The sequence below is a fragment of the Phasianus colchicus genome, chromosome 3, assembly GCF_987193195.1.
Source record: "Phasianus colchicus chromosome 3, bPhaCol1.hap1.1, whole genome shotgun sequence".
Classification (NCBI taxonomy): Eukaryota; Metazoa; Chordata; class Aves; order Galliformes; family Phasianidae; genus Phasianus; species Phasianus colchicus.
Window position 1 is genome coordinate 80,026,565 of NC_143438.1, and position 27,621 is coordinate 80,054,185.

General features: G+C 38.1%; 2 long non-coding RNA genes across 3 annotated transcripts; one reads left to right on the top strand and one right to left on the bottom strand.

Annotated features, from left to right (window-relative positions):
- Nucleotides 1–428: 428 nt before the first annotated feature.
- Nucleotides 429–19,005, bottom strand: LOC149918698 (uncharacterized). 2 transcript variants are annotated; one of them, XR_016465284.1, is made up of 5 exons: nucleotides 18,934–19,005; nucleotides 16,242–17,832; nucleotides 12,234–12,357; nucleotides 5,154–5,224; nucleotides 429–774 (listed from the first exon to the last, which is right to left on the bottom strand). It is a non-coding gene; the product is annotated as an uncharacterized LOC149918698 (long non-coding RNA). The 2 variants fall into 2 exon arrangements; XR_016465285.1 differs by lacking the exons at nucleotides 16,242–17,832; nucleotides 18,934–19,005 and adding an exon at nucleotides 16,102–16,226.
- LOC149918699 (uncharacterized) lies at nucleotides 17,549–27,330 on the top strand. The gene is made up of 3 exons (XR_016465286.1): nucleotides 17,549–17,626; nucleotides 18,953–19,965; nucleotides 26,185–27,330. It is a non-coding gene; the product is annotated as an uncharacterized LOC149918699 (long non-coding RNA).
- Nucleotides 27,331–27,621: the final 291 nt, after the last annotated feature.

A 27,621-nucleotide genomic window follows, 5' to 3' on the forward strand; every position in this document is an offset into this window, starting at 1 on the left:
ACAACAGTTCTGGCCTGGACTGTCATGGGTGTGCTTGTCTTCAACCCCTCTCTCTACTATTTTTGTGGGTTGAAGCTACATTGAAGCTTGAAACTTGAAGCTACTTTGCAGGTCACTTGTCTCTGTCACTGCTGTTCAGTCTACACTGGGCCTTGTTTCCAGCCTTATCCTGTCCCCCTCTTTTTGATTTCAGTTAGGCTTCTGAAGGAATGCCGGACCTGGTTCATCACTAGCTGTGACAGAGGGAGTGGATGGACCCTGCTAACAGTGCCAGGCTTTACCCCTCCTATTCAGCCTCTGAAAGGCTCTGCCTACCGGTAGGGCACAGCCTGTGCAGGATTACACCCAGCTCATAGAATGAAACTTCAAAATGTAATTATGGATCCCAAATTCAATTTAAACAAATTTTGAAATAAGCTTAGGTTTATTTACCTCAATTATTGTTTATTCCATTATTTTTACCTCATTTGATTTCTGTTCAGTCTTAGTCATTGAGATATTTTGGAGAAGACAAGTGATTCTTATGAATCACTGATGAAGCAGGTCTTTGCTGTCATAATGTATAACCATGGTGTTTGTATTATTACACATCTTTGCTCTTCTTGCTGCTCCAATAAATAAATAAACAAAGATCTATTTATGACGAAGTCAGTGTTCCGGTTCATCATCATTTCGTACATCACTTAACTCTGAAGTAGAATCATGACGAATCACTTTCCAGCAAAGCCCACAACTGTGATCCCATGTTTTGGCCAGGCATGTTTTTTTTCCACACTGAAAAGGAAATATCTTCTAAAGTTTGTTAAATTAATAATATGATTCCCTTGTGCACTATATTACTGTAGGTCATCTTGTGCCCAAAATCATCCACAGTAAAGCAAGTACTGAGCAGTAATTTTCTCTATAAGTAGATAAAATATCATGGTTGTAAAATATTGAGTTTAATATCACTAGCTTTACTACTGATAAAAGCAACCTTTTCAGAAATAAGGCATTGCTTCCATTCATTTGTTCATTTTCAGGTTTCACTGGCCATAAATTATCTTCTATTTCACCATCATTTCAAGAATTAAAAACAAAAAAATCCCAGTTCATACAGAGTTCTTAATTTTTTTATCTCAATCTTTTCAACAGTGAAAATGTGGTTACTATCTCTAAGTCCCTTATTTGACAAAAGCAAATCACTAGTGAGTGAAAAAGTAGTTAATCTCTGCATACATCTTGAAGACAAAATTTATTCCATGTTAAGTAAATTTAGTCTTTTCAACTCTAGTGCATTTGTAAAAGCAATAACCTACTAAGAAATAAAGTCTGGTAATGCTATGACTTATGGAAAAAATCTCTAAAATTTAATTAGCAAATTTTAACCATTTAATGAATTAGTACAATACTATTCCAATTATCAAGGTTTGTAAGACACTTTAGAGGTTGTAAATTGGTTATAATTCTTTACAGAATTCTATGGCCATTTAAAACACATTCTGAGATACAGAATAGTCTTTCTGTTAACTCCAATGAGAGAAACGCTAATGCTTTATTAAAATTCCATACAACCTACTGCTGGTTTTGTTCTATTCAATTTCATAGGACTTTTCCATAAAGGTTTTGTCATAACTTGTTAGGACATATTATCTTAATAAAGAAGAGTGTGACATTCCCATTTGTTCATGCGTACCTACTGGACGTGAACTGATGATGCCAGCTGGTTCTCTAATCAAAGGTAAACCTAAGACATTATTGTTGCTTTTGCAGTAGAACTATCTTGATTTTAGAACTGTATTTTATCTGATATCTGAATTCTGTAGTCATGTTCATCTTTGAAATAACTTCATTCTTGTAAAATAGTTTTTGCAGTGTTAATGATATGATACCCTGGTTTCAGCTGAGGCAGTACTTCGGTTGCTGCTAAGTGAAGGGGGCACTCCCAGAGCAGGGCCAGACTACTCAGTGAGGAAGAGCTACTACTTTTATAGCACAGCAGCAGGGGAGAGGGCAGAGCCAGACCGGAATTAGGCCAGACGTTATTTTATACCATGTGACCCCATGCAAAAGGCCATAAATTTGGCTGAGGGGCAGCTGTTACTGCTCAAAGGTTGGCTGGGTAGACCTTGTGTTGTTGACAGCTTGTCAGCCAAAAGGCAGTTGTGTTGCTAACTGGGTGTTGGTCAACAGGTGGTGAGTAATTTCAGTCTGGGTATACATATAGTTACAATTGGATATTTGTTTTCATTTCTCTCTTGTGTTTTAGTAAAATAGTTTTCATCTCAAATCACAAGTTATATTGTATTTCCAATTTTCTTTCTTATCCTACTGATGAGGGAGTGAGCAAAAGGCTGTGTGGTGCTGAGCTGCTGCCAGGCTAAAGTCCAACATATGACTAGAGAGAATTTCATGCTTTCATTAAAAAAGAAGAATGAGTATGTGGAAAGTACTCCCCCCATAAACATAGTAGTATGACTGTGTTGTAGACGCACTTCTTTCTGCTTCCCTAGGTGAAGAAAAATCATAGAATCATAGAATGGCCTGGGTTGAAAAGGACCACAATGATCAACTAGTTTCAGACCCCCTGCCATGGGCAGGGTAGCCAACCACTAGACCAGGCTGCCCAGAGCCACATCCAGCCTGGCTTTGAATGCCTCCAGGGATGGGGCATCCACAACCTCCTTGGACAACCTGTTCCAGTGTGTCACCACCCACTGAGTGAAAAATTTCCTCCTAATTTCTAACCTAAATCTCCCCTGTCTCAGTTTAAAACCATTCCCCCTTATCCTATCACTATCCACCCTCATAAACAGCTATTCCCCTGTCTGTTTATATGCTTCCTTCAAGTGCTGAAAGGCCACAATGAAGTCTCCCCAGAGCCTTCTCTTCTCCAAGTTAAACAATCTCAGTTCCCTCAACCTTTCCTCATAGGAGAGGTGTTCCAGCCCTCTGGTCATCTTAGTGGCCCTCCTCCAGGACCCACTCCAAGAGCTGCGTGTCCTTCTTGTACTGGGGGCCCCAGGCCAGGACGCAGTACTCCAGATGGGGCCTCACAAGAGCTGAGTAGAGGGGGACAATCACCTCCCTCTCCCTGCTGGCCACCCCTTTTTTAATGCAGCCCAGAACACAGTTGGCCTTCTTGGCTGCAAGCACACACTGCTGGCTCATGTCCATCTTCTTGTCTTCCAGGACCCCCAAGTCTTTTTCCGCAGGGCTGTTCTCAAGGAGATCATCCCTCAGTCTGTATAAATACCTAGGATTGCCCCAAACCACAGCCTGTCCAGGTTCCTCTGAATAGCTTCCCTTGCTTTCAATGTATTGACTGCACTGCTTAGCTTGGTGTCATCTGCAAACTTGCTGAGGCTGCACTCGATTCCATCATCTATCATTGATGAAGCTGTTGAAGAGCACCGGTCCCAAGACCGACCCCTGAGGGACACTGCTTGTGACCAGCCTCCACCCTGACACAGAACCATTAATCACAAACCTTTGGTTGCATCCAGCCAGCCAATTCCTAATCCATCAAACAGTCCATCCTTCAAATAAGATTTGTGATTACTAAAATAAACTCCAGTAGGAAGAATGTTTGTCAGTATTTATGAGAGAAAAGCAGAAATATTATTGGTTAAAATTAAAAAAGAAATTAAAAAATTCCTTAAGAATTTATTTTCTTTTATACAACACCAGTTACAACATTTGCACTATTTTTACATTAGAGAAACTGAACTAATCGGATCTAATGGCCCATCTGTTCTTCTGTCAAAAATAGCACTTTCCTTCAAGAATATTCATTAATATACAATGTAAAAACATGTAGATTTAATTTAATTTGCGGAGGAGAAAAAGTGTGTTTCAGCAAAAAGACAGATGAGCCCTATCTTTCACTTTACACCAGATAGGCTTGTGGGTTTTTTGTTTGTTTGTTTAGGGGCTGGCTTTCTAGTTTTCTTTTAGAAAAAAAAAAAAAAAAAAAATGCTTTTGTTCACTAACTTCATCTTTACTTTTATAGGAACAATAGGAACAATCTAATTTTTTTTACTTTTTTTTTTTTTTTTTTTTAAGTCACTGGTAAGATCTCTTTCATTTATTTCCACTGGCTGTACAGGTTTACATTCTGGGTCTATTGGCACCAGTGGGAGTTCCATCAATAGCTACACTGGTTTAAGGATTTCATTCATAAACTATAACTGAACTACTTGTTATCTTCAACCTAGCAGATAACAGATCTTGTTATTTTGTCATGGTTTTATGATTTTTGGTTATCAGCATTCCACATCATAACATCGTGTAATGCACTGGGGGTTTGACTGTGGATGCTGAAGTTTCAGGTGCCTGTCTGGAGGAGAAGCACAACTAAATTCCCCAGGGGGCTTTGCGGTCAGCAAGGAGATATAACTCCCGGCAAGCTCACTTGATGCTCTCTTCTTCACCTGCTCTTCTTCACCCGCACTTCTCCATCTGCTCTTCTCCACCTGCTTTTCTTCATCGGCTCAACTGGACTGCACTTCTCACCTCAGCGTTGTGGTGAGACCTATCCACCTTTTGCACACACTCCCTCTCTCTCATTATATTTTGCTGATACTATATTTAGTAAATGAGTTTGTTTCACCTCAGATCGTTGCTGCTGATTTCAATTATTTTGGGTCCCCTGTTTCCCTTTTCCAGAGGCGCGGATCTGCTAGTCACGGAACTGGGCCCGTAAACCGTTGACATATTTATAACCCACCTACCCATTCTCATATCTTAATTCAACTTGTTTTATTTTTTTTATTCATAGAAAGGCAAGCTTTCTTGATGTGATGTTTTCAAAACATGTCTGCAAGATATCTTTGATGACAGTATAACTTTACTATTGTTTTATACTAATATCGTTCATATATCAGCATAATTTCTTTAGTTATACAATGTTAATTCTTTAATCTTCTGACAATTGCTGAATCAGATTTCTAAGTTCATCACAAATTCCAGCAACATTTTTTCCCCTACATAACATCACAATATCATCCTACTCTTACTGAAAAAGAAATATAAGATCTTCAAACATGTGTAAAAACAAAAGCCAAAAATCTTAGATGGTATGAAACTGTTACAAAATTTGAACAAGGAACTACTACTATAATTGATAGAACTGGTACTACTTTGCAGGGGAGTAAGGTAGCCCTGTACTTACACTATTATGTTGCATTTGCTGATGGTGAAGGAACATAAAGGCTACTTCCATTTCTCCAAATCCTCTCACTTCTGCAAGTAAAAGCAAGGTACAGAGAATGTCTCTTTATTTGGAAAAAGTTACCCAGAATTAAATTGCCTATTTGCCTGTACATATTTTCCTGTAGCACATTACTGTATGTTTTCCTGTTTATTTTTTCTCTTCTTGTGTTGCATAGAACTGACTTAGAACTTATTGATATTAGGACACATTAGTTATTTTCTTTATTGGATGTATATGAGGCATTGAAACCCAGCTGTATCAACCTCAGTTTCAAGAAGTTATAGTTCTCAGAAGCTGAAAGCTTGTAACAGTTAGTAGTAATTATTTCAATAAGATAATGCTGTACAAAACATATTTTATTAAAACAGTATTTGGGAATATTCACAGACACTGGAACTTGATTATACACGTTGCTACGTTGTTGTTACTGTCCCTTCAACAGTTCTGAGCCAGGCCAAATAGCATTCTCTCAAATCATATAGTGCATTACTGGAGTTAGCACAGACCAAAGGGCATTCTCAGCCTGGATGCAGCCAACCTGTTTTGGAGGGTAAAAACACTTCTAACAGTTTGGCTGTCAGCTATTTAATGCCAGCTGAATTCAATGCCAGACAAGAGTTCCAGGCACATTTATTAGCATAGCTACAGCCAAAATAATCCAAATATTATATACTTTGGCTACTTGTCCTCATTCTCTTCCAGCCTACCTCTCACACTTTTAACGCCCTGGAAGCAGAGAAGTTAGTATAAACTGGTTTCAAGCCAGAGAACCAACCATACATCAACTGACGTCCAAAATAAGCAAAGGATTCTCCTTCTAAAGCAGTCAAAATAGTTGAGTAGTGAATTAAAATCAAGGTTTATCAAGCTTTCTCCTGAGCCACTTCAGTGGAATTACTTCTAGCCTCTAGGGTGCTATAGGTCTTCTGGGAACTTTGTCTTGAAATGACAAAAGATTCCCAAGAATCTTTTACAAAACATCAAAGGCCTGCTACTGCAAGGAAACGATAGCTAACTGAACCCATGATTTCCAGCTAACAGCTGGAACAGCTGTCTAACAGTTTCTACCATGCTTTGTTAGCTGTTCTTGATCAAACTGCGCACTAAGCTTTTATTCCAGCTGATTTCTGATTGGAGATGGTCGAGTGCTTTTAGCAGGTGTTAGACAATGTTTGCAAGAGTTTTGGGTTAGAGTGCAGCTAACAGAAGCAGCATAGAAAAAAATTAAGATCTCTTTTGAGCATACACGGAGTGAACAGCAGTGGTGTCATGTTAGGGAGCATGGTCCCAGCAGCTGATAGAGTATCTACCTCTGTAATGTCACGATTTTCACCTAGGTGAAGGTTCTAGCAGAGAATCTGGTGTTGAGGCTGACTTTTTTGGTATCACAACATTCCATAGCTATTTTTAATTACTTTTAATTACTTTTTTTTTTTTTTTTTTTTTTTTTAATGTGTGCATTCACCACCTCATAAGCCTAGTCTGTCTTTCACAATTCCCTGTCAAGTTCTTTTTATTTATCTCTTTCTGGAGCTTTGGAATTAATGCTCTGTCTACCATGTCACTGTCAAGGAAAGAAATGATCATGATGTTTTTCTTTCTGGGAAAAGTTTTTTGGGAACTAGTTAGGAACTAGATTATAATAATGTTGGGATTTGTTTTTCTAATCTAATCACAAAGTATAGAATCTAAACTAATCACAAAGTGTAGAAGTTAATTAAGGCGCTTTTTTTTTTTTTAATATATTTGCAACTATACTATTGATCACCACTAATTTAGAAAGATTACTAGTAGCAGTTAAACTGATTGTCTCACTAACTATGCTGATTATTCGTTTTCATCATATGTCTTAAAATAGATAAATAAAAATGAAATATTGAAACTTCATTAAATAAAAAATCATACATAGCAAGGGAATAACAAAAATAAAATAAAATGAAATAAAAAGACTTGGTTCCCTCTGACAGTGTAGAAAGACCAGTGATGGAATACTCATATTCCTGTTAATAAATAATGAAAGCTGTCTGTGGAGAAATCCAATTATGAAAAATAATATCCAAACTAAATATATTACAAATTATTTCCATTCATTAAATGCACAGAAGAATTTTGTCTTTGTAGTATTAACCTATTCAGAATATATTCTTTTTCACTATTTGAATAAATATTTTTGTTTTCTTTAATATTCAGATTCTGTAATATTCACTGTAAGTGGAGTATTTCCTTTCATTGTGCATATCTTTTTGAAATTATTTTCTACTTGCACCGGTTTTAATAAAGAAATAAAACTGAAGCTGATATTCTTTACAATGTTTTGATTGACAGTTTTAGTATTTACATTTGAGAACTATGCTGACAGCAAAAATGGATGGGAGTTTTAACTAAAACCATGATACTTAGATCAGAAAACATATAGAAACAAACCAAACCTTCACTATAAGTAATGAATTCATTCTCCTCCAGCACTTTTTTTCATTCTTACCTACATGCGTCAAGTAGTAGAAAGTTGTAAAATATCTTCTCTCTGATTTGTCTATTCAGTTTCTACTGATGAGGGATTAAAAAGTCTGTACTTCTTAAGATCCATACTGATGTACAAAAGTTTGTTTAAATATTAGGAAACCAGTGGAAAAAAAAAGGAGATTAATAAATCTCCAGTTGGTAAGTTTTTGCACATTTAAACTAAGGTTTAGAAATGGAAATTCTCCTTATTTCCTGGCTCGCGAATGAATCACTAGCAAAACTGACATCATTATTTTGTAATCTTTTTAAGATGATTGTATTTGTTAAGAATAGTTGCAGGATGGTGAAGACATTAATGTGAAAAACTTTCTTCCTTTTAAAAAGGAAAAAAATTATACAAAACGTTAATGGCACTCTCCTGTTCAAAGTGCCATGACCACCCCCCCTCAGACTGTGTGAAGTCTCACCTGTATGGAATAGAGTTGTCAAATGTGAAAGTCCTTATGGGATACTCACAAACAAAAAACTTTGAAAATTAACTTTCTATGAATGCATGTTATCTAACAAATCATTCTTCATCAAGACTATTCCTGATCTAAGCTAAAATTGTAAGTCTATTGCTTTGATGGATGTGAATCAGTAAGTGTGTAATAAAGTCAAGTTTCTCTCAGTTTCAGACTTTGTGACATTTCTAATATTTCTGTTCATAAATATAAAGGTTTACTTTTTATTCAGGGAGAAAAACATTACTAGATTTTATGTGCTCAGTGTGCCTTCAGCAAACTAGAATATCTTGAAAAACAACTACATGTACAGTCTAGTGCAAAGGTGCCTGGAGTTATTTATTGACAAGTCTTTTCATGAGATAAAAATGCTGGAAGTAATTGAACTACAAATGTACAACACAAGCTGAATGTCGAATAGCATGTAGTCAGAAAAATCACACTAAACAGAGAACCAGGTTGTGTGATTTTTGTAGTGTCACAGACTTTTTTCCCGATTAATGAATTTCTGTAATTAATACTGATTAACTAAGACAAAGTTTCAACATTACTCACTAGGCATCTTACGGCTGAAACTGGAACTCCTCAACTGATGCCCCAGGTGACATAAACAGATTGTGCAATCAGAAGAGCTGCGGTTGGGTGCATTTACTCTTCTGGGCAGACAGTGAGCCATGTCAAAATTCAGGTTAGTTCTGCATTTTGGCCTTTTAAATAAGAACACAGTTTGATAATAGGACAGTATCTGGCTTTAACCACTGTAAAGATAAGCAGTCGCAGACATAGCTGCTTAACCAGCTTTGGATTACCTAAGAAATGTAGAGGTCACAATCCAGCAATTAAGAAGAAATTGCTTACCTATTTCCAAGGATCAGGGCTGATTTTTCCCTTGTGGGTGCCAGCCTACAAATGAGGGGTGGACCCAGGGTCCACTCCTTCCAGTCACACAGGTGAATTGCTTGCACATGTGCTCCCAGGGATGCTCCTTCACCTGATGCTCAGTCACTGCTTCAGGCTGTGACCTAATTGTTCCCATACAACCACCTTCCCGTTATCATTGCCTCTAAGTATTGTAACTTCCTAAAGTATTCATTGTCAACAGGTAAGGGATAAAGATGGGACAAATTTAGGAAAAAATTTTCTCAGAATGAGTGGTGAGGCCAAGGCATAGGCTGCCCATAGAGCTGGTGGAATCACTGTCCCCGGAGATAGATGTAATGCTGAAGGACATAGTTTAGCAGGCACAGTGGGGATGAGTTGACAGTTAGGCTAGATGATTTTAGTGCTCTTTTCCAACCTTAATGATTCTATCTTTCTGTCAACATGGAAATCGAACTACTGCATCATAGCGTAATTAAGACTGGAAACAGCAGCTTTTCCAGTCCCTCAGTTTCAGAGCCAAGCTAGACTTAATTGCTCTGAATCTTGACCAGGAAAGCTTTAAATATTTCCAAGGATGGATGTCCTACATCTCTTGGACCCTATTCCAGTGTCTGACCACACTCATGCTCACCTCTAAGGAAAGTCTGGATCTGTCTTCCTTACATGTTTCCACTATGTAATTGTTGACAGCAGTAAGATCACCCTTTGCTTCCTCTTCTTCAGACTGAACAAATTACATTCCTTTATCCTCTCCTTGCACACCACGTGCTCCTGTCCCCTGATCACCATAGTGGATCTACAATTTACTCAAGTGTTTTAGTTTATTTTTTGTACCAGGGAGCCTACAACTGAGCACAATGCTGTGTGATCTCACAAGTGCCAAACAGAGAGGACATCTCCTTGTGATGTTTTCTTTCTTGTAAAGCCAATGATGTCATTATTTTTTTTTTTTCTGCTGCAAGGACAGAAGACAAATCAGCATGCTTGTCCCCCAAGATTCTTGTCCTTTGTTGCAAGGCTACTTCCTTGACAGCCGGCCTCTGTACTGTACTGGTAGATAGGGTTATTAAGGGCATGATTTTGCATTTAACCGTGTTAAATTTCATGAATTTTCCATCAGATTACTTTTCCAGTTTAAAGAGGTTTTTTTGAAAAACACTCCCACTGTCTGAAATATGAACTGCTCTTTGTGTTTGGTAAAACTACTTAAGGTGAACTATTCTATCACTCATATTGTTACTGAAAGTGTTAAGCGATGTTGGCCCTAGAATTTACCCCTTAGAACAACAGGAAGCAAGCCAAGCATCATACTGCTGATGCATTTGTGACCCAGAAAAGTTCCTCCCCTACCTTATTGCTCATTTATCAATTATGTATTTCACCCACTTGACTGCAGAAATCTATGCCAGACCATATTGAAACTCAAAGTACAAAGGCATACAACATCCACTGCTTCTTGCTTGCTTAATAAAGCCAGACCTCTAACCTTAGGATGATATCAGATTGGTCAGATATGAATTACCATTGTAAATTCATGCTTCTTGTTCCTTCTCTTCACATGCTTAGACATGGCTCCCAGGAAAATTTGTTAGATACTTACTTATTGATTTTTAATTGCCTTGATTTTATATTATTGCTATTAAACAGTGAAAACCCTTATTTTGTACATACATTTCACAAGCTTTTTTTTGCAGGGAATAGTCACAGGTACCTAAGAATGTGAGAGAGGAACGCACACAAAATTGGATGTTCAAAGGAAGAATATGTCAAGCATAAAGCAAAGTTTTCTTTCATATTCAATCATCGTAGCTCAAAATACAGGGAAGTCTCTTTAATTGTCTCAGCATGCAGATCTCTAGAACTTTGGAGAGTATATATGTACAGCTCTTCTCTCCTTGATAAATTGAGATAATTTTTAAAATATTTTTTACTTGCTTTTTTTTTTTTTAATAAAAAAAAAACATAGTTGGAGGAAAAAAACCCTGTGTGTAACATTTTAGTGGTTAGAATATTCACTCATGGAGCTAAAGAGTTAGATTTCAAGATCTCTTCTGACTGATGTTTAAATCTGCAGACCAACATCTGCTGAGAAACCACCCTAAGCATCTGATTATCATCCATTATGGATGACAAAATGAAAAGTACTCTTCACTTCTCCTCCTAAAGCTGTTTTCTTCCACTATGAGGAAAAAAAGTTTGTTGGGTCAGAGAAAGAGCATGCAAGGAAGTCAAGGTATATAATGTTATACTTAGGACTTTGCTCAGGAAAGGGTTTGGATCCCAAAAGGGTTTTTGTTTTTTGGTTTTTTTTTTTAATTTTGCTTTAAACAGGTAATAAATAATATCAAGTGAATGTAATGTGTCTAGAACCATGATTGATGCAGACAAAAATCCTCTTAGCAAAATGAAGACACTAACCACAGTGGATATATATTATATATATCTGTCTATCTTTGAAAAGACACAATTCTTTTTCATGTTGTTTCTGGAGAATTTATAAATATTTTGGGAATTCTGATGTTTACCATTCTGAGTAATGAAATGTCAAAGATGAGCTGGACAAACATCTGAAAATATGTAACATTTCATCTATGTCAAGAGAATTGAGAATAAATAGATTATTTATCTAATAATTTAATAAAATTGACATTTAAGAGAACTTAGAGCAAGCACAGGAAAACAATCTGTCAAGTTCATAAGTCTCACTAGATTCTTATCCATTTTACAAACTGAAATCAATATGTAGAATACTAAAATATACATATATATATGTGTGTGTGTGTGTGTATGTATATATATATATATATATGTATAACCATCATCTAGATCTCTTGAATTTAGGAGTAGGAAAGATAGGTGAGGTGTGAAACCATCATAAATCCCATGTAATAAGCAAGAAAATTTCTCTAAAGAAAGTAAATACTCTGAAACTTTGAATTTAAAAATAATTTTACTGTGAATTTCAACCATATTTTTAATTTGCTTTTTTTTAAAAAAAAAAAAAAACATAGCTGAAGAAAAAAAAACCTGTGCATAACATTTTAGTGGTTAGAATATTCACTGATGGAGCTAAAGAGTGAGATTTCAAGGCCTTTAATTCTGAAAGCAGAATTTATCAAGCAAAAAGCTTATATTATTTTAAATCATTAAGAGATCTTCAGAAGTTCCTAAACATTACACTGTAACTTGCCTTTGATATACTTCCTACTTGTTTTCTCTGGTAAGAGCAGTCTTCCTGTTCTGTATCTGCAGCACTGTCAAGAATGGGGATGTGCACAACCTCAGGGCAATCCAGTAAATCTGCAGTACAAGACCTGAAGCACATCATAGGTTTAATGTCATAAAATAAACATACAATGTGTCTCCAAAGACATCCTGCTTAGGAATTTTGTTTTGGAGTATCACAAACACACACACAGAAAGCCAAAATCCATTTCAGGACAGCACAATAACCAAAAGGGGAAAAGAACAAGGTTAACACATTCATCATGAGTATAAATTTCTGTCTATGTATACCACTGAGCCAAGTCCCTCAGCCAAGTTGGTTCCAATCTCAGTGCACAAAAAAATTGGAGCTTTGTGCCTCAGTATTTCTTTTTCTTGTGGAGTGAGTATTCAGAGTTTAGAGAAAGAGATCCTTAGCCTCTTCTTTCAGCACTAGGCAATAAGAACAAATGCTGTAGCATGCAAGTAAATGTAAGTAGAATTACTCCCTTAGAAGTCATTACTTCCAATTACAAAATTCATGCACTAAACAAGAAGTTAGAGTGAGATTTAGGATTCCTGGTTATATTTCCCTCTCTATCAGAAGTTCACAATGTGTACTCAAGTAGTAACACCTCTGGCAGTGGGTTATTATCACTTTTACGTTTAGCTGTTCCCTTCTTTTTAGTTAACAAGCTTTGCCTTCTGTTCCACGCTTAACACAATGAAATACAATTGGATAATTATGTTAGATGAAAGCTCCATGTGCAACTGCATGATATACTGCCTGATGATAACAAATACTGTCTGTTGATATCCTGTTCAGAATTACTCACAGTAACAATACGATTATAGCAGTGGAAGTAAAGATGATACTGGTAGAAGGAAAGGTGCTTTTGGCAACATTGTCTTCTTGTGCTTTATCTATTTTATATAAAAGCAAAGAGTTTTATTCATTTCAAGGATTTTGCTGAAAGAAGTCCACAGGTTATTCTTAAAATGGAGACGTGGTCTTTTGCACGTTTTTACTTTCAAGTTTCTCAGAGTAGATCTTCTGAAAGCACAAATTCATCATTTAGTGCTGTTGCTAGTAATTTTACTTTGGTAGACATTTTACTACCTTTTTTTTCTACTCCATTCATTCTAATCTTAATTTGTATAATTTTTTTGTTGCTCATTGTTTTCATGTTTAAATTTTCCCCTTGATTTCAGTGAAGCTTGGATTTTGCCTAAAATAAAGAATATATTCTTATTATAGAAATCCTTTCAGCCTGAATTGTTGCAAGATATCTTGGTGTTACTAAACTTGGAGTTATTTAGTTTTCCTTTTCCACTGCTTAAGATCCACAGGAAAGCTAAGAGTAACAATAACTGTTCCTTGCAGGGGTGTCTGCCAGAGAGCGGAAATATCTTTGTAATCTCATTGTTTTCTGTTTTAATTACTTGATTCTTTCCATTATCATGCTAGATTTTAACAGATTTATCATCTGAAAAATTTACAGGGAAATAAAGTTCTATTAATCTAGCTTTACAGATATGAATGGTAAACAACTTTGATTACTAATACAGAGTTGAAGGATTGTATCCTAGGTACAACTCTCAGCTCTAGACTGTATTTCAAAACATCTGTTATTGTAGGCTTGAACATAGTTTGATAATGTCTTTGATCAGTAGAACAGATATTTTAGCATCTTTTATGAACCAGTAGCTATCTTTCATATCCATTCTTCTTACTTAGTCTACAGTACTGGATTGAGTAACACTGTTTACTGGGTTGCTTCATTCATTCCTTTGATATAATTGCACACTGAATTTTTACCTCAAATTAGGCCTGATTATTCTGCATAAGTTTTCCATTGTTATAAATCTCAAATTTCTATACTCTAAAAAATTCACTGTATTATAAAAACCCCAACATAAACATGTGCTGAAGTCTATACATCTTCCATCTACTCTTGGTCCCATATTAGAGGTGAGAAGGGCTTGGCCAAATGTCTCTCTTCCCTTCTTTCCCCCATCTTTTTTACATTTCCATTACTTTTTTTTCAATACATTTAGAAATTACTCTGTTATCTTCCAGTTTGAGAATGTTTAAAATAGAAATATATATTGAATCAGTTTAATGCATGATACTGAAAGATGTCACACCATTTTATCACAAAGATCAAGACCTGTCCTACTGTAGAACACTGCAATAGCACATGACCAAGTCAAAACTACTTCAGAGTGCCATCTTGTGGCACATAGAGCTGGACAGAAGAGCGCCACACACTATTTTTTCTCCCTCTCTAGCACTTGATACTGGTTGTTCTCTCATGTTTATTCCTTTATACTGTAAAGGTTTCACAGTTTCAGTCACAAGATAAGACATTTCAGAAATAAGTGGATTTTGACCAACACTGAGGAAGCTATAGCATGGAATCACAGAATGGGTGAGATGATAAGGCAGCTCTGGAGAAAGTCTAGTCCAACCTCACTTGCCCAAAGCAAGGTCAGCTAGAGCAGGTTGTTCAGGTCCATGTAAAGCCAGGTTTTGATATGCCCATGAAAGGAAAATCCACAATCTGTTCCAGAGTTTGATCACAGCTAATAAGTTTTTTTTCCTATGTTAAAGTGGAATTCTCTGAATTTCAGTTCTTATCCATTGTTTCCTGCCCTTGTGCTGACACCACTATCTCATGTTCAAGCCACCTACTTTAGTACCATCAACTATAGCCAGCTGACCAGATGTAATATTTCAAAGGAGGGAGACTTCAGCACATCTATGGACAACCCATCCTAGAGTATAGTCCCCCACACAGTTAAGTAAGTATTCCATGATGTTCAGGTGGAATCTCCTGTGTTTCAGTTTGTGCCTCTTGTCCAGACACTGGGAACCATGAAGTATGGTTCTGTCCTCTTTTCACTCTCTCTGAAAGTATTTTTAGATACTGAAGAGATTTACCCTGTGCCTCCTCTTCTCCTGAACTGTCTGAACAGGCTGAACAGTCCCAACTCTCTTAGCCTTTCCTCATAGGAGAGGAGCTTCAGTCTTGTCCTCATTTTACAGGCTCTTTGCTAGACTCTCTCCATTATGTCCATCTCTCTTGTACTGGGGAGCCCAGGCCTGTACATAGTACTACATGTATACTCAGCACTCACCAGTGCTGAGGGGAAAGATCACTTCCCTTGACCTGCTAGCTAGAATTTGCTTAATGCAATCAAGGATAGTATTTTTGGCCAGAGCCCACTGCTGGCTTATGTTCAATTTGGTTCCACCAGGATCTCCAGATCATTTTCTCCAGAGCTGCTTTCCAACTAGGTGGCCCCCGGCATACAACAAGGGGTTGTTCCTCCTCAGGTGCAGGACTTTGCACTTGTTCTTGTTGAACTCATCTAGTCAATTTGCCTAGTCTGCTTATGTCCCTCTGAATGAAAGCACTGCTCTGTGGTGTATCAGACACTTCTCCCAGTGACATCTGCATGGAGTACACTCTGCTTCATCATCCAGATCATTAATAAAGGAGAGAATTGGACCCAGTATTGACATTGGAGTACACTGATAGTCATTAGCTTCCAACTAGACTTTGTGCCACTGATCAGCACCCTCTGAATCTGCTCATTTTCCAGTCACTCACTCTCTGCCTATGCAGCCCATGCTTCATCAGCTTGCCTATGAGGGTCTTGTAGGAGATACTGTCAAAAGACTTGCCAGACAGTATCTATTGCTACCAAGTAATTTCATCATAGAAGGTCATCAGGTTGATTGAACATGCCTTGCCCTTTGATCTCCCCATGCTGATCTCTTGTTTTCTGTGCCTGGAAAACATTACCAGGATTAATTGAAAAGTATGGAACAAAGGTTATGAACATACACTTTGAAATTGAGTCTGATACACCTGGATCCATTTTTCTGTTTCAAGCCATATTTTAGAAGAATAAAGCTCTAAAAGCAAAAGAACAACGAAGTCTAAAACACCATCTCTTCCCAATTTAGTGTTCTCTGCAAACATACCCAAGCATACTTTCAAGTCCTGTATCCAAGTCACTGAAGTCATAGAAGGCTACCAGTTTGGTAGCCTTCTATGATGTCATTACTGGCGGGGAGGATGGGGAGAGAGCAGTGGATGTAGTCTACTTTGATTTCAGCAATGCATTTTATACTGTCTCCCACAACATCCTCATAATGAAGCTGAGGAAGTGTGGGATGGATGAGTGGATGGTGAGGTGGATTGATAACTGGCCTACTGGCAGAACTCAGAGGGTTGTGTTTGGCAGCACAGAGTCCAGTTGGAGGCCTGTATCTAGCGGTGTTCCCCAGGGATCAGATTTTGTTCAAAATCTTCATCAATGATTTTGATGAGGGGCTAGTGTCTACCCTCAGCAAGTTTGCTGATGATACTAAGCGGGAAGGAATGGCTGATACACCAGAAGGCCATGCTGCCGTTCAGCAAGACCTGGACAGGCCATCAAAGAGTACCGCCATATGACTGAGCCCTGCAGAACCCCACTAGTGACTGGCCACCAGGCTGATGTAATCCCATTTACTATAACCCTTTAAGCCTGACCCAGTATATTGGATGTTGGTTGATGCTCGGCTGAACATGAGCCGACAGTGTGCCCAGATAGCCAAGAGGGCCAACGGCATCCTGGCCTGCATTAGAAATAGTGTGGCCAGCAGGAGCAGGGAGGTAATCATCCCACTGTACTCAGCTCTGGTGAGGTCACACCTCGAGTATTGTGTTCAGTTTTGGGCCCCTCGCTACAGGAAAGACATTGAGGCCCTGGAGCATGTCCAGAGAAGGGCAACAAAACTGGTGAGGGGTCTGGAGCACAAGTCCTAGGAGGAGCAGCTGAGGGAGCTGGGATTGTTTAGTCTGGAGAAGAGGAGGCACAGGGGAGACCTCATTGCACTCTACAACTTCCTGAAGGGAGGTTGTGATGAAGAGGGGTTTGGCCTCTTCTCCCAGGCAATGAACAGGACCCGGGGAAATGGCCACAAGTTGTACCAGTGGAGGTTTAGGTTAGACATGAGGAAGAACTTTTTCTCTCAGAGAGTGGCCAGGCACTGGAATGGCCTGCCCAGGGAGGTGGTGGAGTCGCCATCCCTGGCAGTGTTCAAGAGGCGCCTGGATGAGGAGCTATGAGATATGGTTTAGTTTGTGGTAGATATGGTAATGAGAAGACGGTTGGACTAGATGATCCTACAGGTTGTTTCCAATCTTGTGATTCTATGATTCTATGACTCTATGATCAGCCAATGGTTCATCCATCACATTATGCTTTCTTGGTGCTGTATGATGGATATTTTGTTCAAAATGATACTGTGACAAACAGAAGCAAAAGTTGTGCTGAAATTAAAAAAAAGATCACATCAACTGGATTTCCTTGGGCAACTAGGTGGGTAATCTTCTCATAAAAGAAAATGAAATTGATTAAACAGGGCTTTCCCCTCCTGAACCAGTGTTGGCTGTGATCAATGACTGCATTGTCTCAGGTGTTTTTCAATAATTCCTAGAATAATATTCTGTATGATATCACCATCATTACATCAGTCATGGTTCTCCAACTCTGGACTCGGATGGTTCCACAGCCCAACATTGTTCCTGAAGACAGAGGTGAAAAAGACATTAAACATCTCTGTCTAATCTCATCCCTATTTTTTAAGGTGACCATCTCATCAAGTAACACCCCAATGTAATCTCCAGTCCTTCTTTTGCTGCTAACATAATTTTAAGAAGCCTTCTTTGTTGTCTCCCACAGTATTTGGGAGATTCAATTCTAAATGAGCTTTGGCCACATTATTTTTTTGCCCTACAAAGGTGAACATCATCTCTCTATTCTTTCCATGTCACCTGATATTGATGCCAGTGGTCATATACTCTTTTTTTCACCTGAACTCTAGAAGAAGATCACTGCTCAGCCAAGTTGGCCTTCTGCCCTGCGTGCATGACTTCTGATGTTTTGGAATGGCCTATTCTTGTTCTCATAAAAGGTGGTACTTAAAAAGTGACAAAAAATAAATCTAGGTGTGCACCTTTCCTAGTTAACTCTACTTATACCAAGAAGTGTGTTTTCAGAATCTCCCCGATGCCAACTAACATCTTGCAAGCTGAAGTCACCTACAAGGACAAGAGTGACTGATCTAGAGGTGTATCTTATTTCCTTAAAGAATAATTCATCTGTGTGATTATTCTGGCTGAGTGGCCTGTAGTAGAATCCCACAACATCTGCTTTATTTTCTTATCCCTTAATCCTTACACAGAGACTCTCAACTGTATAACTGACAACTGTTAGCTCTATACACACACCACCTTCACACACAGCACTATCTCGCCACTTCTCCTGCCCCACCTGTCCCTTCTGAAGAGCTTTTAACATCCATTGTAACACACCCACACCAGCCACAGGACTCTTCACACAAGGTTTTTGCTTATGCCACAGATGTCATAGCTCTGGAACTGAGCCAGGACTTCTAGCTGCTCTTTGCTCGTCATACTGTATGCATTAGCATAGAAACATTTCAAAAGAGCTTCACTGTGCCCAGCAACTTGTGGGGAAAACTGAAGGATTTCACTAGCAGGCAGTCCCTCAACTCATTCCAACCCATAGCTTATCACTGGTTTTACCTCTTTCCCCTTTGAATTTAGTTTAAAGCTCTAATCAGTCAATTCTGCATTGAATCAGAATGCTGAAGAAATAACTACCAAAAATGAAACTTCTCAGGTTATGGCCAACTGGATATGGACAGCAGCAGCAAGTACACAGTTGAGGACAAGAACTCTTGTTGCAAATCATCTTTTGTGAGATCACACAGTATGTGTGGGACAACCAGGGGATCAGGCCCAGCCAGCATAGGTTCATGGCAGGTTCCCGACCAAGCTGATCTCTTTCTGCGATTGAGTGACTCACCTGGTAGTGGATGCGGGAAAGACTGTTGATCTGTCTCCCAGCGGTCTCCTAGAGAAGCTGGCAGCCCATTGCTTGAAAAGTACACTGTTTCCTGAGAAAAGAACTGACTGGAGGACAAGTTCTTTCCTCTCTTCACCAGAGAGTGATGGGAACTGGAATTAAATTCAGATGGTGAGCAGTGATGAGTGGTATTCCCCAGGGGTCAGTATTGGAGCCTGTCCTGTTTAACATCTTTAATGAGGACCTGGATGAGGAAATTGAGTGCACCCTCAGTAAGTTTGCAGATGACACCAAGCTGGCAGAAAGCGTCAATCTGCCTGAGGGAAGGAAGTCCTTATAGAGGTATCTGGCTGGATCACTGGGCTGAGGCCAATGGGATGAGGTTCAACGAGATCAAGTTCCAGGTCCTGCACTTTTACTACAACAACCCTAGGCAATGCTACAGGCTTGGCGCAGAGCGGATGGAAGACTGGAAAAAATGGACCTGCGCGTGTTGGTCAACACTTGGCTGAACGTGTGCCAGCAGTGTGCCCAGGTGGCCAAGAAGGCCAGTGATATCCTGGATAGTATCAGAAACAGTACAGCCAGCAGGAACAGGGAAACAATCATCCCTCTGTACTGAACTCTGGTGAGGCCACACCTCGAGTGCTGTGTTCAGTTTTGGGCCCCTCACTACAAGAAAGACAACGAGGCCCCAGGGCATGTCCAGAGAAAGGCAGCAAACCTGTGACTGAACTGGAGCACAAGTGAAAGAAAGAAATTTGAACTGGGAATTATTTAGTCTGGAGAAGAGGAGGCTTACTTACCTGAAAGGAGGTTGTGGTAAGGTGAGAGTTGGCCGCCCACGTAATTAGTGATAGGACTAGAGGGAATGGCCTCAAAATTGTACCAGGGGAGATTCAAGTTGGATGTTTGGAAAAATTTCTTCATAGAAAGGGCAGTCAGGCACTAGAATGGTCTTCCCAGGAACGTTGTTGAATCATCATCCTTCAAGGTGTTCAAGAAATGTTCAGATGTTGTACTAAGGGACATGGTTTACTGGGGAAATATTGGTGGTATGTGGACCGTTGGACTAGATGTTCTTGAAGGCTTTTTCTAACTTTGGTGATTCTTTGATTCTGTGATTCTACAATTCATTTATTTACCCCCATATAAAAGAATCTTTACCAGACTAAGTCTTCAATAATACATACCCTCACAGGGTTCCCAAAAAGTAAGGGAGCTCTATTAGCCAATTCTAGAGGGGAACTGAGGCACAGAAGGGTTAAATGATTTGCTCTAAGGCACACAGGAAATCTGTGTACAGAACATGAAATTAAATGCAGAAACCTCAAGTCCCAGCTCATTACTTTATTCAAGTTCTTGTAAAAATGATCTTTCACCATTTACACTAAAATAGATTTAAATTAGAATTCTATCCTTTCTTCTGCTCTGGGAAGTCCTTACACAGCTGTAGGGCACACATGTAGATGATGGAAAATTCTGGAACAATAAATCTTTCTTTTCCTTCCTTGATAATGCTCATTATCTTAATTACTGATATTTCTCCTGTAAAATGTTGAAATCTGAATTTAGTTTTCAGTTCCATTCCCCTCTCCTTATTCTTTTTTTGTTGTTGTTGTTTTGTCTTAACTTTAAAGCTTTGCATTATTATTCACAGATTTGGTCATGAAAGTGAAAAGTAAACAGAGCTTATGCCAAAAAAGCAATACTTCAAAATTTCCTCATTAAGATACTATTTGAAAGAAAAGTAATTTCATACATTAAATATTCACAGATCCTGGCAGAAATTATTTTGCTATTATTTTGGTTTTTTTTACAATTTCTCTTTCCAAGCATAATTATATAACACAGTTTGCATTAGATATCTATCAGTATTTATCATCCAGCTCTTAAGTCCTTTTTTTTTTTTTGCCAGAGTTCAATGTTATATATAATTTTTTTGTTGTTGTGTTGGTATCCAGTGCAGTCAGTAGACCTCTGGTTTTGATTCCTCAAAATATTTAATCATCTACCCAAGCAGTTTGAAATGTTTAAGTCCCGTTAGGATTAAGTTAAACTTAAGCACACACACAAATGTTCTGCCAAACCAGAATATCCGTTCAGTTTTGTTGACAACAATGTACATTTATGAGAGTCAAAGATTTCAGGCTTGTCCTTAATTTTACATTCACTGGAGATCCATCAAACAATATTTCACAGTGCAGAAGGGGTTTCATACCTTTAGATTTCTCTGTAAAACTAAGTTCAAGTAGTGAATTGTTTTAAATTATTTTTGTATATATGAATTTCTTATTTATTTTCTTTATTTCTTATATATGTCTCTATATATTATCAATGACATAGACAATGGCATTGAGTGCACCCTCAGCAAGTTAGCAGATGACACCAAGCTGAGAGGTATGGTCAATACATTGGAGGGAAGGGACCTGGGCAGGCTGGAGAAGTGGGCCCATGTGAACTTAATGAGGTTCAACAAGGCCAAGTGCAAGCTGTAGAACTTAGGCTGGGGCAATCCCAGGTATTTATACAGACTGGAGAAAGATCTCCTTGAGAGCAGCCCTGTAGAGAAGAACTTGGGGATCCTGGTGGATGAGAAGCTGAACATGAGCTAGCAGTGTGCGCTTGCAGCCAAGAAGGCCAACTGTGTTCTCGGCTGCATTAAAAAAGGAGTGGCCAGCAAGGAGAGGTACGTGATTGTCTCCCTCTAGTCAGTTCTTGTGAGGCCTCATTTGGAGTACTGCGTCCAGGGCTGGAGTCCCCAGTACAATAAAGATGCAGAGCTCTGGAACAGGTCCTGAGGAGGGCCAAAGAGATGGTCAGAGGCCGGAAGACCTTCCGCATGAGGACAGGCTGACAGTTGGGGCTTGTCAGCCTGGAGAAGAGAAGGCTCCATAGGGATCTTATAGTCACCATCAGGATCTAAAAGGACCCTAAAGGAAAGCTGGGGAGGAATTTTTTATAAGGACATGTAGGAACAGGACAAGAGGATACAGCTTTGAACTGGAGTAGATTTGTACTAGATTTGAGGAAGAAATTCTTTACTGTGAGGGTGGTGAGGAACAGGAACAGACTGCCCAGCAAGTCCTCACCCGGAGGCGTTCAGGTCCAGGCTGGATGGGGCTTTGAGCAACCTCGTCTAGTGAAGTCTAGGGAAGTGTCCCTGCAAGGACATGTTGGGTTCAAATTAGATGATCTTAAATGTCCCTTCCACTCCAAATCATGCTATGATTCTATTCTATGGAACTGATTAGATCACTATCTTGATGTTAAATAAAATGCAGAATTTTCTGCCAGTTTCAAAATAAATGAGATTTTTCTATAAGTAGTTGGTAAAGTGAATTACAAAGAAAATAGAATTTTATCCCTAAGTACAGTGATCAATATATTAGTTCTACAAATTCTTTCTGATAAGATTTTGAAATTTGCATCATGATGGGTATCTCCACTAGTATTCTGAGCTGGAAAGTTAGACTGAAAGTCCCTGAGGGCTTTGTATACAAATTGCAGTATTTTCTGTTCTTATTCTTGTTGAAAATATTACAGAAATAACTTGTTGCACAACACTTACAACTATTTTAATTATTTGCTTAGAGTAGCATATAGAAATAGCTGCAAAGAGTGTCACACTGAGAGACTGAAGATTTATAGAATTAAAATGGAAAAAAAAATTCTTCCAAGATTGACAATTATGAAATGCAAAGTGGATGCATTCATCTGGAAGGTGGTATCTGTTTTCAGATCCCTCTTTCAAGTCTGTGAAATTTACTTTTAACAGTCATAGGATTACAATAAATATAGCACAAAAAAACAAGAACTGAATAACAGACAATTAGACTATGGATCCTTCATGGAGGAAATTTAACAAAATTATAAACTTCCTGAAATGAAAAGGTATTTCTGCCTCTCCTGAATCTAAACTAAACTTTTGTTACATAATGTCAAGCATTGCTTTCAGTTCTGCTTTTTGAAAAAGAAAATAAAACAACCTCATTCTTTCAAATAACGTAGTCATCTACCTTTATAAGAGAATTGTGCATTCAGAATGTCTGCCAGAAGCAATGAAAAGGACTGAAGTTCTGTTTGCAATCTTATGCTTTTAGCGTAAACAAGTGGCTCCAGGGATGTTATCTCGTTCTCTTCAACTTGACCTTTCACCTTTTTACTGTGAAGAATTCTTTAGTATTTTTATTCAAGCATCTAGTTTTTTCTATGCACTGTTATATTTCTACCTGCACATTTTAAATCTTTTAAACCTGGAGCCTAAATTGTAGGTATTGCAGCACTCAATTTAAAGCTCTACGTGCATTTATTTGGCTTAGTCCTAACTGAATTTTCTAGGATCAGTCAGAATATCTGTGGCAAAGCCAAAAACTAATTATCAGTCCCTAGAGACTGTTTTCAGAGCCTTAGGAAAAAAAAGGCTTTTTTTTTTCTTTTTTTTTTTTTCTCCACTCACTCTATGTTATAGATTCTAGTTCACACTGAAAAAGAAAACTGGTGAAAAGGTACCTCTCTGAGCGCATTCAAAGGATGGTCAAAGGGAACCTAAAAGCAAGCAAAGCTGTATGGTGATCTTTAGTTTTTCACCCATCCCTGATTTTTCAGTGTATATGAGAAATTTGCAACTGGGAGCAATTATTGACAAAAATTATTACATGATGTATGACTCAACATACAAATGATCTTTGGGAAAGGAGACTCCTGAAAGGAAGGTTTTGTGTAAGGAACAGTATGAAAAGCACTGTACAGTTTGATTGTTGGGGGAATTATAAACTAGTATGTAACACCTTTGGGAAAAGTTCTGAAAAGTAGGTCAGGTACCACGAGTCTTAGCAAAGTGGTTACTTATTCATTGGGATCAGCTGTTCCGAGCTTCAGGAAGTTCAGGACTCAGCAGCTGCTGTGTAATCAGGGCACAAAATGCTTTACAATGACTGACTATAAAAAAAAAAAAAAAAAAAATTGGAATTGATTGAGAGGAACTGAGTTATTGTCCTCCTGTGATTGGAATATGCAGCATATAAAAAATTCTCTTATGTTTAAGCCTTTCCTTTATATTTCTAGCATTCATGAAATTAGTTTTAAACCAACAAGGATTTCTTCTCCCCATGTCCCCACAATAATTTCTGGTTTTAATTTTGAAGGGCTTTTTTTTTAATAAGTATGTTTTAGATGAATTTAGTGCTTGTGAAAGTTGTCAGCCTATTTGATCCTGGATGAGAAGAGGGAATACTTTAAGTATTGGAGGGAACTAGGACCTCACAAGAGGAAGAGGCCTAGAAAGCAATCAATAATTTCAGAAACATTTGCAGAGCAACTGTAGAACAATTGCAGTATCTAGGAGATCATAGCAAATACAGAAAATTGTGTATACCAAGAAGTCAGTGGATGTCCAATACACAGCCCACAGCAGATCAGTTATCTGGAAGACCAATGAACTGAAAGGGCAAGAGATGGAGTCTGAAAGAGGATGGATGGGAATCTGACTTTCTACTGAATATGTCAGGGTAAAGCATTTCTAAATTCCAGTGAGGACTCTCCCTGCACACACCTTTTCTCATCCCTGCACCTTGCTCAAAGTCTAACTTATGAAGTTAGATTAAACCATATGAGAAATCTCACTGAGAGCCTTCCTTTGCTGAGAAAAGTTGCTGATTCATAGGGATGTGAACAACTGCCATTTTGTTTGGACATGTTTATATCATGAAAAAACATCAAAGTGGCTTAGTCAAATGAAAACAAAAAATATTTTTCAATGGCCAGATATAGATACATCATAGAAATTATCACATGGGCATAGAAAATACCTCTTATGCAAAGATCTCCATTTTGCTTATACTAATAGGAAAAGAACAATACAGCTTCCCATTTTAATGTTTACAGCAGAGATCCATACAGGCAATCTGATACAGTTCAGTTTACATATCTAGCTATCAGCAGCAGAGGAATAGGAAGCTGGGATGAAATCCTATCACTACTGAAATTGTTGGGAGACTTCCTATTTTCTTCATGAGGGTAAAAATGTTATATTCCTATGTACTTTCCATTATTTAACCTCAAAGCATGTCTTTTTATTTGACTCCCTCGCCAGGCACAATAACAGACAGCCTCATAAAAACCTGAAAATTGCTTTTTTCATACATTAATCATAATTTAAATTGACATATTGTCTCATCTGTGCTTACACATCCAACTGCTCATAGAGGTCCCATTATCACTTTAATTATATTCTATGTTAAATCTGACAAAACTTAAAAACATCTATTCATCACCAGCAGTTCTACAAATACAATCCTAAAAGTCTTTGCCATGTCATGCCTATAGATGTTTTCCTTCATTGCGATTGTGCTAGTCTGCATAAGAAGTGTAAATGCAAAACAGTTATTTCATTGTTCCTTAGGCTTCCCATTTAGTTTTGCCTTACTCATAAAAGTGAGGGAAACAAAGATGTGTAAAGAAAGTATTTAGCAATTTGCTCTTACTTTCTCATGGTGTTGTGAATGAGCATATGGTGGCACTGTGGCAGAAGTTCAGTCAATATATCCTAATAGAGTCCTTTATTTCCTTAACTGCTTGAAAATAAGACACCAGAAATAAAAGCAGAATCCCTTTCCCACAAAATGACACAAAGTTTGCACTTTTCTATTCCTGTTGCTTTGTTATTTCATCCTTTATACTTTAGAAGTGTATTTCCCCTTTCTGCCTCAAGTTGTATTAGTAGTTGCTCACACAACAGTACTCTTTCCCCCTTAAAAGGCTTAGTATTCTTCTTGAGAAGAAATTCCAAAACTGGCAAATAACTAAAACTGTGCTGTCATATCGCTTCCAAAAGATTCATAGATCTTATTTCTATGGTATTTTCAACTTCTTTCACATTAAATTTTGTGTGAAGAAAGCACTTCCAAATATGAGGAGTGCTCCAAAAGTAATGCCTACTATTTTATTATGTTGATCCACAGTATCAGAGACAGATGTTGGTGGTATGGCAGTAAGGGTTGGATTTTTCCAACAGTATTTCATTAAATTTTCTTGCCATTCAACAGAGGACAGCAGAGGGAAAGCCTGACAAAATGGCATGTGACATGGAAATGTGTATGGAGCAAAGGTCTGGAATTTCATTCATCCATGCAGAAATGATTGCACTTGTTGGCATTCATCAATGCTTGCTGAATGTTGATGGAGACAAAAGAGTGGATATGAGGACTGTGAGGCTGCAGTGGTAGGTTTCAGCAGTGGTGATAGCAGCACAAAATATAAACCACATTCCAGATGGTCACATCATGAAATTAAGAACATCTCAATCAGCTCATTCACACAAATTGATGGATTACAGAGAACTGTGTATGGAGCTGAGCAACAAATTCGTTACATTGGAAAGGATGGTGACGACATTGGAATACCACAAAGTTTGTGCCAAGTGGGTCCCATAAATGTTCACACAGGAAGAGAAATACTGAATACAACTTTATCAGGACCTACTGAACCACTACGATTCTGAAGGCGGCAGTTCCCTGGATCGTATCATCACCAGTTGCTAGATGTGGTATCACCGCTATGAGGGTCCATGGAGGGGCAACATGTGAATTCTCCATTTAAAAAATGTTCAAGATGGAGCCCTCTGTGAGTAAAGTGGAGGTGGTGACTATATGGAAAAATAGTGCTTTGTAGCTGAGAATTTGCTCTATCAAATAGTGCTAACTATGGCTCTTTCTATCTGCTATAGTTTCTGTGGAAATAAGTAGAAGACATTACTTTCAGAGTGACCTACCTATTATTTATTATATTTTCACTAGCCCCCACTTATAGTCTTTTGCTTTTCCAATGTATAAGGTGTTCATCTACTATTGTCGCATGAAGTATTCTTCTAAGAGCAGAGATCTAAAACAGAACTGAAAAGAAGAGACAAATGTAATAAGTTTAAGCAATTCAGTGTTTCATTTTCTCCTCTAATGTCAGGATTTATTTACTTAATTATTTGCCAGAAACACTTAATATCACATCTCAGTAAGTATTGCTGACTGTGATACTTGAATACTATTGATAGGGTTTAATTCTTAAATGGACATTGTAAAAACTGTGAAATTTTGCTAAAGACATTGACGTATCTTTGGAATGTAGAAATGTTGTATGAAACAAAACAACACTGGTGATTAAAAGGCAATTCATGATCTAGGAGAACCTTAAAGTTATTCTTGGCATTTCTGGAGTCATATAAACAAAGTCAGACTAGGAATGAAGTGAGAAGTTGACTGAATATTCTATGCCAAATCCAGATATATATAAAAAATTGGGCAGATTCAGTAGGAGGGATATTTTGCTATATCCACCACCCAATATTTGTATATTTTTCAAATATTGAGGAAAAAAGAAAAAGGGAGAAGTGAGAGGTAGGAAGGGAAAGAAAGGGAAATTTTGGAGATGCCAAAAACTAGAATTCCTATAAAGCTGGAAAACCATTTTGACACAAAAGCTAGAACAAT